Raw genomic sequence first — 12,105 nt, 5'->3', positions numbered from 1 at the left:
TGGCCGCTCAGAGCACGTGACGTCCCAAGTGAGAAAACTATATTGTTTACTGTTGGAGCGCTGACTTTTAATACTATCAATATTCAAATTTAATATTTATTATATGTAATTATAAGAAAATGCATAAAGAGTAATTTTTTAATTCTACATAAGATTTTTAAGTGACAGATGAAAAATTATTCGATTTCGATGGAAAAAGAACATTATGAATTCTGAGGTTCCGAGCAAGAAAACCTTTTTTTCTCAATGATTAATTTTGTCTCTGTTTAGTTTCTCAATAATGTTTTTTTATTCCTAGAAATGCGACTTGAAATAAGATCACTAAAGTACTAAAAATGAATTGAGTGTTTTTTTGAAGTCAGAATTAATCATGTTTTTTGCAATAAAATCAAATTTTTAAAATCTGTTCCTCTAAAATTCTATTTTAAGATTAAAAAATTACTTTTGATGTATTTCCTAACCATTATTTATCATGAATATTAAATTTGAATATGTATATAATTTAAAAAGGGCGCGCTAACAGTAACAAATCGGGTTGCTGGCGCGACGCAAGCGCAGTTCAAAAAGTTGCCAAAATTGGGAGCACTGCTACCCACCGTCTTTTGCGTAGTTAATAGAACTATATATACGACCACGTTCCTGACTTTTTTAAACCATTGTTAAAACGCACAAACAATTTCAAAATAATATTCTCTTCATACATCAAAAACTTGGAAACAAATATTTTTGATTTTTTCCTTCTAAAACCATCGAGAATCACAGTTGAAATAAAGGTTACAGAGGAATTAGATGAATAGTAAGTATATGCGGACATGATTCAATTTTTTTCAACTGACGTGTTCTCTGATCTTTTCATACTAGGAACAAGTGTTAATTACTATCTTTGCTATTTTGTTAAAAATTAGAAATTTCATTATCATCTGTAATCAATTCTGTCTACAGTCACACGTATTTTAGGCATGTCCATTGATTCCGATTTTATTTTATTACCCTAGCCGCCATCGTTTGATTTAAAGCGTGATTTCGATTTTTTTAAACTTTTCAGTTCAGTCATTATCTTTTTAGATGATAAAATCAAAGATATCTTTGATAAAATCGTTCGAAAAGGGAGTATATTCTTCTTTAAACCGGGAGAAATGGCGAATATTCACCGGGAGAACTGGGAGACAAAAATGTAAAAAATAGTGGCCACCTTGTTAAATGTTCAAAATTGAAATGTTTGATTTCGAAAGTCTCTGCAATCAAACGAATTCAAGCGTCTGGTTGAAACTTTATCAATTATTTTCAATTTAAAGAATATTCATATGAATAGAATCATACAGACACAAAAAAAAATTTCCAGGCCTGGATACCAGACCATGTTAACTATAAGTTTTTGGGGTCGCTGGAACCGAACCCGAGGTCCAAAAAACCCCAGCACGTCAGAGTTTCGACATAACCTCAAAAAACCGCATAATTCTTGGTTTTGAATATCTTTTCCGGGTCTGGAGGTCAGACCATGTTTTTGGGATCACTGAATCAGAATATGTGGGCCAAAAAACTCGCAGCACGTCAGGGTTCTAATATAACCTAAAAAAAACCAAATACGATTTTTTTTAGTCCAGGGGTCAGACCATATATATTATATGTTTTTAGGGTCGCTGAATCCGAATCTAAGGTCCAAAACCCCCAGAATGTCAGGGTTTCGACATAACCTTTAAAATACCATGTAATCTAAACTATTTAATGCTTAAACGTTTTGTCTTTAGCCATATATATGAAACAAAAATCAGTTCAACCCATAAACCCTATTTCCTCCACAAAAAAAGAGATAAAGGGACATCGGCATTAGCGAACTAAATGAATGAATTGCATGCATGGTCTGACCCCCAGACTCGAAAATAAGGTCATGAGATTTTTTAGGTTAAGTCAGAATCCTGACGGTCTGGGGGTTTTAGGATCACGAAATTGGATTCAGCGACCCCAAAAACACATAATAAACCTAGTCTGAACGCCAGACTCGAAAAAGGAGGATTTTTGAGGTTATGTCAGAACCCTGACGTGAGGAGGGGTATTAGACTTAGGGATATTAGGATTCAGATTCAGCGGTCCCAAAAACATATAGTAAACATGGCCTGACATCCAGTCCCGAAAAAGTTTTTTTTGTGTAGCTGTGTTATTACTTTTGTTCAATTTTAAGTAACACTAAAAAACAAACCTTGATCCTATATGAAAGGAAAGAAATCATTGTATTTAATTTTATTTCAAATTTGGAAGACGTAATTTTATTACTTCTAACATTTTTCTTGAGGTGGAAGGGAGAAAATGTTGGTTTTTAATATTATTTGAATTGCAAGGAAAAAATTTCTGAATTTTTATGATCTTTATAGAATTGTAAGGATCAAAATTTTGGTTTTTTTTCTGAATTAGAAAAGTCTGACTTTTCTTTTCAGCATTTTTATTGCAGTGAAAGGGGGATGGAATTTTTTGTAAAATGAAAGGGATAATTTTTGGAAACCATTTTTTTTTAGATCGGAAAAAGGAAATTTCTTCTTTCAATATCTAAATCTTCGAAAATATTTTTAAAATCTTTAGCAGATTTAAGCATTATAAAAGGATTGTAAACGTTTTGATTTTAGTTCAAGATTTTAGTAAGTTTGAAAAAACTGAAGGAAATGACAATTAATTAATTTTTTGACCTAGAATTTTACAAATTTCTAGAAAAAAAAATCTGTCTAATTTAGATTTCAACAGTTTTTTAAATAATTAGTTAAAGATTCTTAGATTTTTAATTTTTACCCTAAATTTTAATTGAAATAATTTTAAAATTCAGTTTTAAAGACTTAAACAATTATAAATTATAAACGCTTAAAATCGAAGATTTTTGATAAAATCCTTTTTAGTTGATCAACTGTAAATATATAAATTATTAATGATTTTAAAAATTGAATTGTACTTTAAAATTTTAACGTTAAAAACTAAACGGTTTTAAACATAAAGTCTTATTAGTTAAACAAATGTAAACGTCTGATTGAGAATTTATAAACTATTTTTATGTTAAAAATAATTGCAAAATAATATACTCATAATCCAAGGCTTTTATTAAATTTACAATATTATTTCAGTCTAAAATATCACATTTTTAAACTATTCAATTTGATTTTTTTTAGGAAAAAGTACAATTACTTAATATTTAGAAATATCTGACTGCCTATTCAAAATCAGTAATTATAAATTGAATATTCAAAACTAAACAAAACTTTACAGTTACAATTTTAATTGTTCTGTTTTCAAAAATGTAATAATTTAAACAAAGTGTCTACGTGTACCGACAAGATTTTTTGATTTAGAAGAATAATAAAATTTCATAGGAAAATTGAAAATGATTTTCTAATTTGAAAAATTAATGTTAAGAAAATATTTAAAAACATTTACAAAATTATCAAAAATTCATGTTGAAAATTTGATGGAAATTTGGTTAATTTGGAAGGATATTAAACAAACATTTTCAGGGAAAATTCAAATCATTTTAAATGATCCTTAGAAGTTCTAAAACAATAAATATTTTAAAATTTGGAAAAATGTAAAACGACACAAATGTTTCAAGATTTTGTAATAGCATTTTGAAGCATTTCAAGAGGTTTTATACTATTTAAAATTAAAATAATGTAACTTTTGATTTAAGAAGTGTTTAGTTTCTTAACAAAAATCGATCGTTTAATTTTTAATGTTTCTAGGTTAAAATTGCTTAAAATGATATAATTTTAAACAGTTTTTTATGCTTTGATTGATACTTCAATTTAGAGCATTGAAAATGATAACCTGGATTTATATTGTTGGAACCGAACCTAAATCCATAGAAGCTTAACATTTTTAATTTTACAGTTTACCTGCTTTTAATTTTAAATTGCTTATTTAAAAAGTGTTAACAGCTTCTATTTCATACGTATACATTATTGAAAATTTGAATACAACATTTTCGAATTGAAAAACTTTTAAACTTCAGTTTTAAAAGTTTAAAATTCAAGAGTTCCGATTGGAGTGTTTGCATTTGCTGCTTTGTTATTATTACTTGAAATGGACAAATGCTGGCGTTAGAGATCGATGTTTTAAATTTCATTGACCATAACAAATGTTTGCGAACCGGATGACAAAAAATTTTGGATTTTTGCTCAAACCCTAGGGAATTAGCTAAGCGTAGGAGTTGAGGAAAATCTTCCATTCAGGTATTACCTTCTATCTAAATCCCAGGGGTTTAAAGAAATTTGGAAAACATTTTTAGTCTTTATTGTGTTTCATAACTAATTTATAGTTTAATATAAAAGTACATGAAACTAGGTTATAATTAAGAATATCTGTTCTAAATGATTTTTAAATTTTTGAATGTTTTTTACTTCAAAATAAAATAAAAACATTTTTAGTAAACCTGCGCTTTTTGTTCGCTTTTTGTAGCATTTTAATAGCTGAGTATACTACATACAAGAAAAGATTGTTGTTTGTTACGTGGTTTCGAAAGATTGATTAAAAACTTTGTAATAAACTAATTTTATTTATCGTTTGATGATTGTGATTCCCTTGAGAACCATTCCTTTAAAATACAATTAGTTTGAAGTATTTTAATTTAAAACTTTATATTATAAAAGAAATAGATACATACTAAAATTAAAAATTTTAAGTTACCTGAAACGTTGTAGGAGTTAAGATAAATGACCTGAAATTGTTCTAAATTCATCAATAATCAAGGAATTTAAATAAAGCATAATAATACCTGAATGCGAGATTATTATAAAACTCTTTTATCAATATCTAAAGCTTTAAAAACATCCAAACACGATTCAGCAACGCTCTTAAAAGTGGATTACTGGATGACAGATTATATCAATTTAAAGTGCAAACATATATGTTCCTCTAAAAACATATATTTAGCATTTAAATTTGTAATATATATTTTTTGTAAATTATTACAATTTAAGATACAAATAAAATTTTAAGTTGTATCTAAGAAATTAAAAGTTCCCGCTTTATTAAGTACTACTGCGCATGGCAGAGTTATTTGCGTCCTCTCCTCACTGCTACCAACCGTTTTTTACATATTTGGTACGCTTCCATCGTTGTGACGTCACTTGGCAAGCATTCTGTACACCGAGGGCCAAAAAATAATATACCGATTACATGAGACCAAACTTCATTCTATTAATAAATTGAATAAGATAAGAATTACTTTTTACTATAATATTTTAGTACACTTATGGCGAATCATCATTTTTTTCAATTTATTAAATAATTCTAGTTTTGTCCCATACAATTGGTATTACTGTTTGGCCCTCGGCGTGCAAACATTTTGGATTTCCCTCAATGAAACTGAAATAACTATTACTGAATTTTTCTTGTTGAACCGTTGTTATAAGGCTAAAACAAATTCAAAATAATTTACTATTTACAGACCAGGAAAGTTAAAAAAAAGTTTTTGGCTTCTTCATTATAAAAATATCGAGATGAAAATTTGAATGTAAGGTTATAGTACAGTAGAAGTCCGATAACTTGCCGTCCGGTAAGGGTACACTCCCCCTTAACACTTCATCATACGTACGGCACGCCCACTAATTGTGGTTTTCCCACTACGTGTGTTATTTTGCTAATGATTTGCGCATGCGCGCACATAATATCGTGCTACTAGTGGGGGCATCCGATAAGTCCACAATTCCTGGAATTTTCCGCCCCTAAAGCCCCGAAGTTGGCAAGTGATCGGACTTGTACTGTAGTTGAATCTGAATCATATGAAAGTGAGTATAAACCCTCGTGTTCCCCCTTAATCTTTTTCGTGATCGTTTTATAATAACATCAAATTTTAATTCATATGTTGGCGATTTTATTAAAAATTGGGCATTTCAGTATCACATGTAACAAACACTCTTGACCACTGACAACATTTATTTAGACATTTTGATACATTTCAGTTTTATTCAATAACCCTAACCTCACTTTGATATTTTTGTGTTAAACTCAAATAAATCGACGCGAATCTTTGAGTTATACTGTACTGTGGTTGTGGATTAGTAACTGTCAAGTCGCGTATCATTGGCGAAAACGAACGATGGCGAGTATCCAGAAATTCGAAAAGCTGCTCACAGAAAAAATGAGTGAACTCAGGGAAGAAATTAGTGATGAATTCAAAACGTTATTTAAGGAGCAAATCGAAAATATTATCGTCAGGGTCAACGAAAACGTGAGCAAAATCGAAGCACTTGAAAAAGAAAACGGCTTACTCAAAAGCCAACTGGATAACCATCAGCAAATCATGGATAGGATTACCAAGAAAAATAATGTAATTATTTTGGGTCTTGAAGAGGAGGCTAATGAAACTACAACATCTTTTCGTAGTGTAGTGATCTCGCTTATAACAGATAAACTGAAGATAAATGTCAAAAATGATGATATCGATTTTATAAAGAGACTAGGAATAAACTCTGAAATCAACGTAAGACCGGTATTGATCGTTCTTGGAGATTTTATTATCAAACGTAAAATTCACTACAGAAAAGACAAAATTTAATCAAATACGTTCACCACTTAAAGCAAAGAGGCCTCGCAGCCAAAGTAACAGGTTAAAGCTTGGTGCTACCACAGAAAAAACTGAAGTTAAATTTTGTTGAATGTAAAATTTCCCGCTGTTAAAGTTTACATGCTATTTGGCGAAAGTTTACCCTACGATGGAATAAAAGCTGTCGTCTGCTACGGCGTCTTTAACAGCAATGGGAAACGGGCAATGTATGAGTTAATTCGAGTTATAAATCGGGACACCAGATTTAAAACGACACAGAAAAAACAAAAGTTAAAATTTGTTGCAGGTAAGACTGGAAACGGTTAAAAATTTAAAATATTTCGGCAAAAGTTTCACCGAGGTTAGGAGAATATTTCTGATCTCGTCTACTGCGTGACGCGGAAGTGAGAAAATTTCGGTAAAGCAAGTAAAACCAGAAATAATATATATAATAATAACAGAAAATACGAAAAAAATGTGTACTTACTGATAAATATCCACCGAAATAAATTAGACTATTGTAGAGGAATTAAAACTTACTCAATACCATTTATCAAAAAGTGCAAAAAGCAACTGACAGAAGGGAATCCCCGGTTCTCTCCAGTTTAATGAAGTTAGACGACGATAGATAGCGCTGGCGTCGCAATCCTCGCTACATCTCGAATAAAAATGGAGCGATTATAAGGCGAAAGATTATCCAGGCAAGGTTAAAAACCGAAAATTATCTTCGATTCATGTAAAGTTTATCCGGCAAGGTTAATTTTTGTTGTGGTGAATCTTTCATCTAAAATCGATGTAAACTTTATCTTTCGTTTTTTCTGTGATATGGTAAAATTTCTTCTTTGCAAGACCTAGATAACGGAGGGGCCAATCGACTTAGTGAGCAATTAACCAAAGATCTAAAGCAGCATAGCGCCCCGTCCTCGCCTGCTCTGAGGAACAAAAGTAACTTAGACATAATAAACAGCGAAATGAAACAGAAAACATCTGCAGAAAGCTCGCGGACACGTAGGCTAAACTAATCTACCACCGAAAGCAAGAAGAAGAAAAATTTTTCTGGAGAGAAGGGAACTATTGATAGCTTCGTACTTAATATGAATTCCAATCAGGAACAACAAAAACAACAATATATTTCCGAATGACTATGTAGCCCTGTAAGTAGATGGACAAGTCTCGAACACAGAGTGGGAATGTCCACAGGTCACGTGAATACTACCAAGAAGGGAAATTCTGACAGTTCTAAGGATTACCTCGAGATTGATACAAACAAGCATGCCGAAAATGAGAGTCAGGAAGGAAACATAAGGGTGAAACAAATTAATGGATGCAGGATAATCTTCTGGAATGTGGAAGGGTTCGGCAACATCAATGTTCTACATGAAGAGGAAATCAATGACAGTGAGGTTAAAAAAAAAGTGTCGATCTGATTTTTACGGTTGCATATTTTAAACCCAGGCTAGATCTACCGATGATATTAGTTCTATTGCAGATAAGTTTGTATGAATATTGTACTAATTTTCCCTCAGCGAGTAGGTTGATTGTGGGTGATTTTAATGGAAGGGTGGGTATCCGAAACCAGCTGCCAGCCGATTTCTTTCAGGGATCAGCATTATTTGGGAGCAGGGATAGTTTGGGTGTATCTTTTAATAGCAGAGGCAGGGACATTGTCGAATTTATGAAACTCAATTCATTGAGTTCACACACTTGATCTGCTCTGGTGCAATATGCATGCACTCGATTTGATAGCGGATATGAGAGTTATGCACTTCATATCAGCTTCTAGCCACTTCCTTATTGAATTCATAATTGATAGTAACTCAAAAGTAAATTTTGACCTTGCTAACGTAGAGCATTCTACAGTAGTTAAACGTCTGAAACAGGAAAAAAATAAAATTTTTATCATATCGAGAGAATGGATTGCTCTGAGAGAATTTCAATCGATACAGAGAGTGCATCTATTGATCGGCTGGATGATAATTAAAGATGCGCTATTCTTGAGACAGCGGAATTATTCAACTTATTCAGAGTTAAAAAATATCACCAGGGTCTATAAGCAATCGCAAAAATAAACCGTGGTATGATCATAATTGTATTCAAGCAAAGAAAAAAGCGACGGAAGCACTAAAGGAATGCAGACGAGTGGGTTTTCCCCCTGCTGTCACAGATGTCTATTATTTTTTTACGAGAGGGTATATACAGTTGAATAGAACTAAAAAGTACAAATATAGTATTAAATCTTTAAATAAACTAGCTAACACAAAAAACAGTATTGAATTTTGGAAATGTTTACATACTTTTAGAATGGAAGATAAATATCAGGTTAATGCTATTAGTTTGAGCGAGTGGGAGGAATTCTATTCCAATATATATAAGATGGCTTGTAGGCCTATAAATTGGATATTCTTTGATGCATGCCATGCAATTCTTGACGGTCATATTCAATATTCCGAAATTCGTAAAAGTCCCAAAAGATGTAAAAGCAACAAAGCCCTGGGAGAAAACCAAATTTGCAATGAATTTTATAAAGTACCACCATAAAAGTGGATGGCGTATATTCAAGCTTTGTTTTAAAAGATTATTAATGTAGGACAGATCCCAAGAAGTTGGTGCAGAGCTGAAATTGTTTTAATATTTAAAAGGGGTAAGAAATCAGACTCATTTAATTACCGAGGTATAGCTTTGATGAAATGTCTTTTAAAAATATTCACGCAGATTTTACTTGAGCGACTAACAACATGGGTGAATTATTGTAATGTTTTACCGGAATCTCAGGCTGGTTTTAGAAAGGGTAAAGGTTGAATGGATAATGCTTTTGTTTTGAGTTCCGTCATACAACTCTACCTCAGATTAAGGACGAGAAAGATGTACGAAATATTTGTGGATTTTAAAAGAGCTTATGATTCGGTCAATCATGAGAAACTTATGTACAAACTGCATAGCTTGGGCGTGAGCTAAAAAATAATCCGAATATTAATTAGTTTTTATGCCAACAGCAAGCTCAGGTTGAGGATTAATGGTACTAATTCTAAATATTTCGACATTTCGGAGGGCGTTCTTCTGGTCGAGATTCTAAGCCCACTTTTATTTTGCCTTTTTATAGCAGATATGGAGAAATTTTTCAGAAATAATTATAATATGAAAGGTCTAGATGTTGTTGAATTTAAGCGAGGTGATAGATGCAAAATAAGCCAAAAGCAGTTCTATTATGCTGGTAAACAGCTTCAGCTTGCTAAATATTATTTATACTTGGGTTTCCCTTTCTCGTCCTCTAGTATTTTTAGGAAAGTGGCTGATCTAATGATCAGTAAATCTTTTAATGCTATTGGCGCAGTGTTAAGTATCCTAGTCAGAGCAAAAATAAATATATTGGAAACACAGATGAAGCTCATGCAGGCGCTAACCTTGTACTGTTCCCCTATTTGGAGTTTGAGATATCTCGACGACCTAGAGAGGGTGCAAGCGGTTTTTATTAAAAATCTTTATGCGCTACCTAGGAGTACACACGGGTATATCATTCCTGCAAACGGGTCTTGCGGGGGTGTCGGTGAGTCTCTTAAAATCACACTTTCTTGGTTGAATGAATTACAAGAGATGGATGAAACCCGACTACCAAAGAAGTGTAACCTGAGGATGCTGCAGCTGTCCAATCAGTCGGCCGTCGTAGATATTAAATATAATTGGGTAGCTCAACTAAAGTGGTGGCTAAATTCATTTGGTGTAAATGATGGAAAATTATTCGTAGAATGAAGCTACCTTTTAGATACGAGGTCTGTTCAAAAAATACGCGGACTGTTTGAATGTCGCGGCTCCAGTTGGTTTCATGAGAATCCGCTTGGTGTTGCTAAGTTCGTACAAATCAGCTGTTTAAAACGCGGTATTCCAGTCGCTGATAGCTTCATTTGTTGATAAGCTACACGGTTTTAAGTGAAAAGTGTTTTTTTTTGTTTGTCAGATTGTAAAACGAACAGCCTGAAAGAACAACGAATTGCTGTGAAATTTTGTGTGAAACTTGGGAAATCTGAAACTGAAACATTTGCCATGCTCAACACGGTCTACGGTGATGTTGCCATGAAGCGTACACGGTAAAAAAAATTGAGCCGTGATAGGGATATTATTCCTTATTATAGCCAAACATTTAGCTGAAAACGAACGAAGGAATTTAGAAAGATCCCTGGATCAGCGAAAATGAATATCCTTGACTATTTTCCATGTACCAGGGATATTGTATTGTTAAACCCCTAATACTTATAGCTATAATAGGGATATTAAGAATAGGTGTCTGAAGCAATTATCGGAAGAGCGCCGGTGCATTATGGGAGCAGTGAAATAAAATGGCGACGGACTAATCGGGAGCAGTGACAGTTCAGATTTACTTTGGACAATTAAACGCTTTTTATCACTTAAAATGTGTGCGATTGTTAATATTAAATGGAGTTTATGATGCCGTAATAATAATTTACATTTGTCTCGATTGTAGGCGTTAACTATATTGCAATATCAAGAAACGTGATAAAAACAACAAACTTGACTGCCATCACAAAAGGAGCGTACCAGGACTGTTTCAACAAGTGGAAACACCGTTGGGATAAGTGTGTGCGTTGGGGAGGAGAGTATTTTGAAGGAGACCCAGACGTGTAACTTCCAAATAAAGTACTTTTTTTATGACCTCAATCCGCGTATTTTTTGAACAGACCTCGTAATGTGGATGGTATAACCGAATTATATGACTTGCAGCTATAAAATCTCGACGAGAATAGGATACGAAATTCAAGTTACGCAACATTATATCGGCTGCTTGACAGGTGGGAGAGCCCTGCAGGTTACTTAAAGCGGGGATTACCAATGCGTATTGCCAGACTGATTTCACAGCTGAAGCTTTCGAACTCGAGTTTTCTGCGTTTTGGTATTAATAGGGAATTTTACGTAATTGATCCTTCTGAGATTTATACAATTTGTAATTTACATGTACATGAGACCCCGGATCATATAATATTCATTTTTCCAATGTATACCGATTTACAAAATACGATGTGATCCCGCCATTGAAAGATTCTGGCACTGGCAATCCAGATCCAGCAACGATGACAAATTTTGTCAATAGTTTTACCCAGAATAATATTTACAATGTTTTTAATTTTATCTCGGGAGTTCTCAAGCTGAGATTCTTTGTGATCAATGAATAATATACAAACAATTAAACTCTTATAGCGAAAATTTTATACATGTCTTATCTATGTTTTATATATATATATATTTAAAAATTTGTCACAAGGACAACCGCAGGATTTCGCCGGGAGCGGGTGCTAATCTGAAAAATTGCACCCGCTTCCAGCGAAATCGCGGTAAAATTTCAGCCATAACCACGTCTCACAACCGTGAGATAGGTGGTTACAGTCTGTAAAGGAATCAATACGACGACCCAGCAAAAGCCTCGTGGACGATCAGTTTAACAGAATATTCCGGGTACAATCGTTGCAACTCCGTTATAAGGTCTCGATACCTCTCTTTCTTTTCATTCTCCTTGGCTATCATGTTTTTGTCAGCTGGTGCCGAAAATTCGATAACGAACATGGTTCGCTTCTCGA

The 12,105-nt window shown here is 33.0% G+C and overlaps 1 protein-coding gene across 2 annotated transcripts in view; it reads left to right on the top strand.

Moving 5' to 3' along the window:
• Positions 1-610: 610 nt before the first annotated feature.
• Positions 611-12,105, top strand: part of LOC117179135 (speckle-type POZ protein-like) — a 13,436-nt gene continuing 1,941 nt past the window's right edge. For both annotated transcript variants that reach the window (XM_033370807.1, XM_033370806.1), the window contains exon 1: positions 611-796. The gene's annotated coding sequence lies outside the window, so the exon portion shown is untranslated. The remainder of the gene's footprint in view (positions 797-12,105) is intronic.

This window comes from Belonocnema kinseyi, chromosome 8 (genome assembly GCF_010883055.1).
Source record: "Belonocnema kinseyi isolate 2016_QV_RU_SX_M_011 chromosome 8, B_treatae_v1, whole genome shotgun sequence".
Taxonomy (NCBI): Eukaryota; Metazoa; Arthropoda; class Insecta; order Hymenoptera; family Cynipidae; genus Belonocnema; species Belonocnema kinseyi.
The sequence above is the reverse complement of the archived record's forward strand: the minus strand, read 5'-3'. Positions and strand labels throughout refer to the sequence as shown.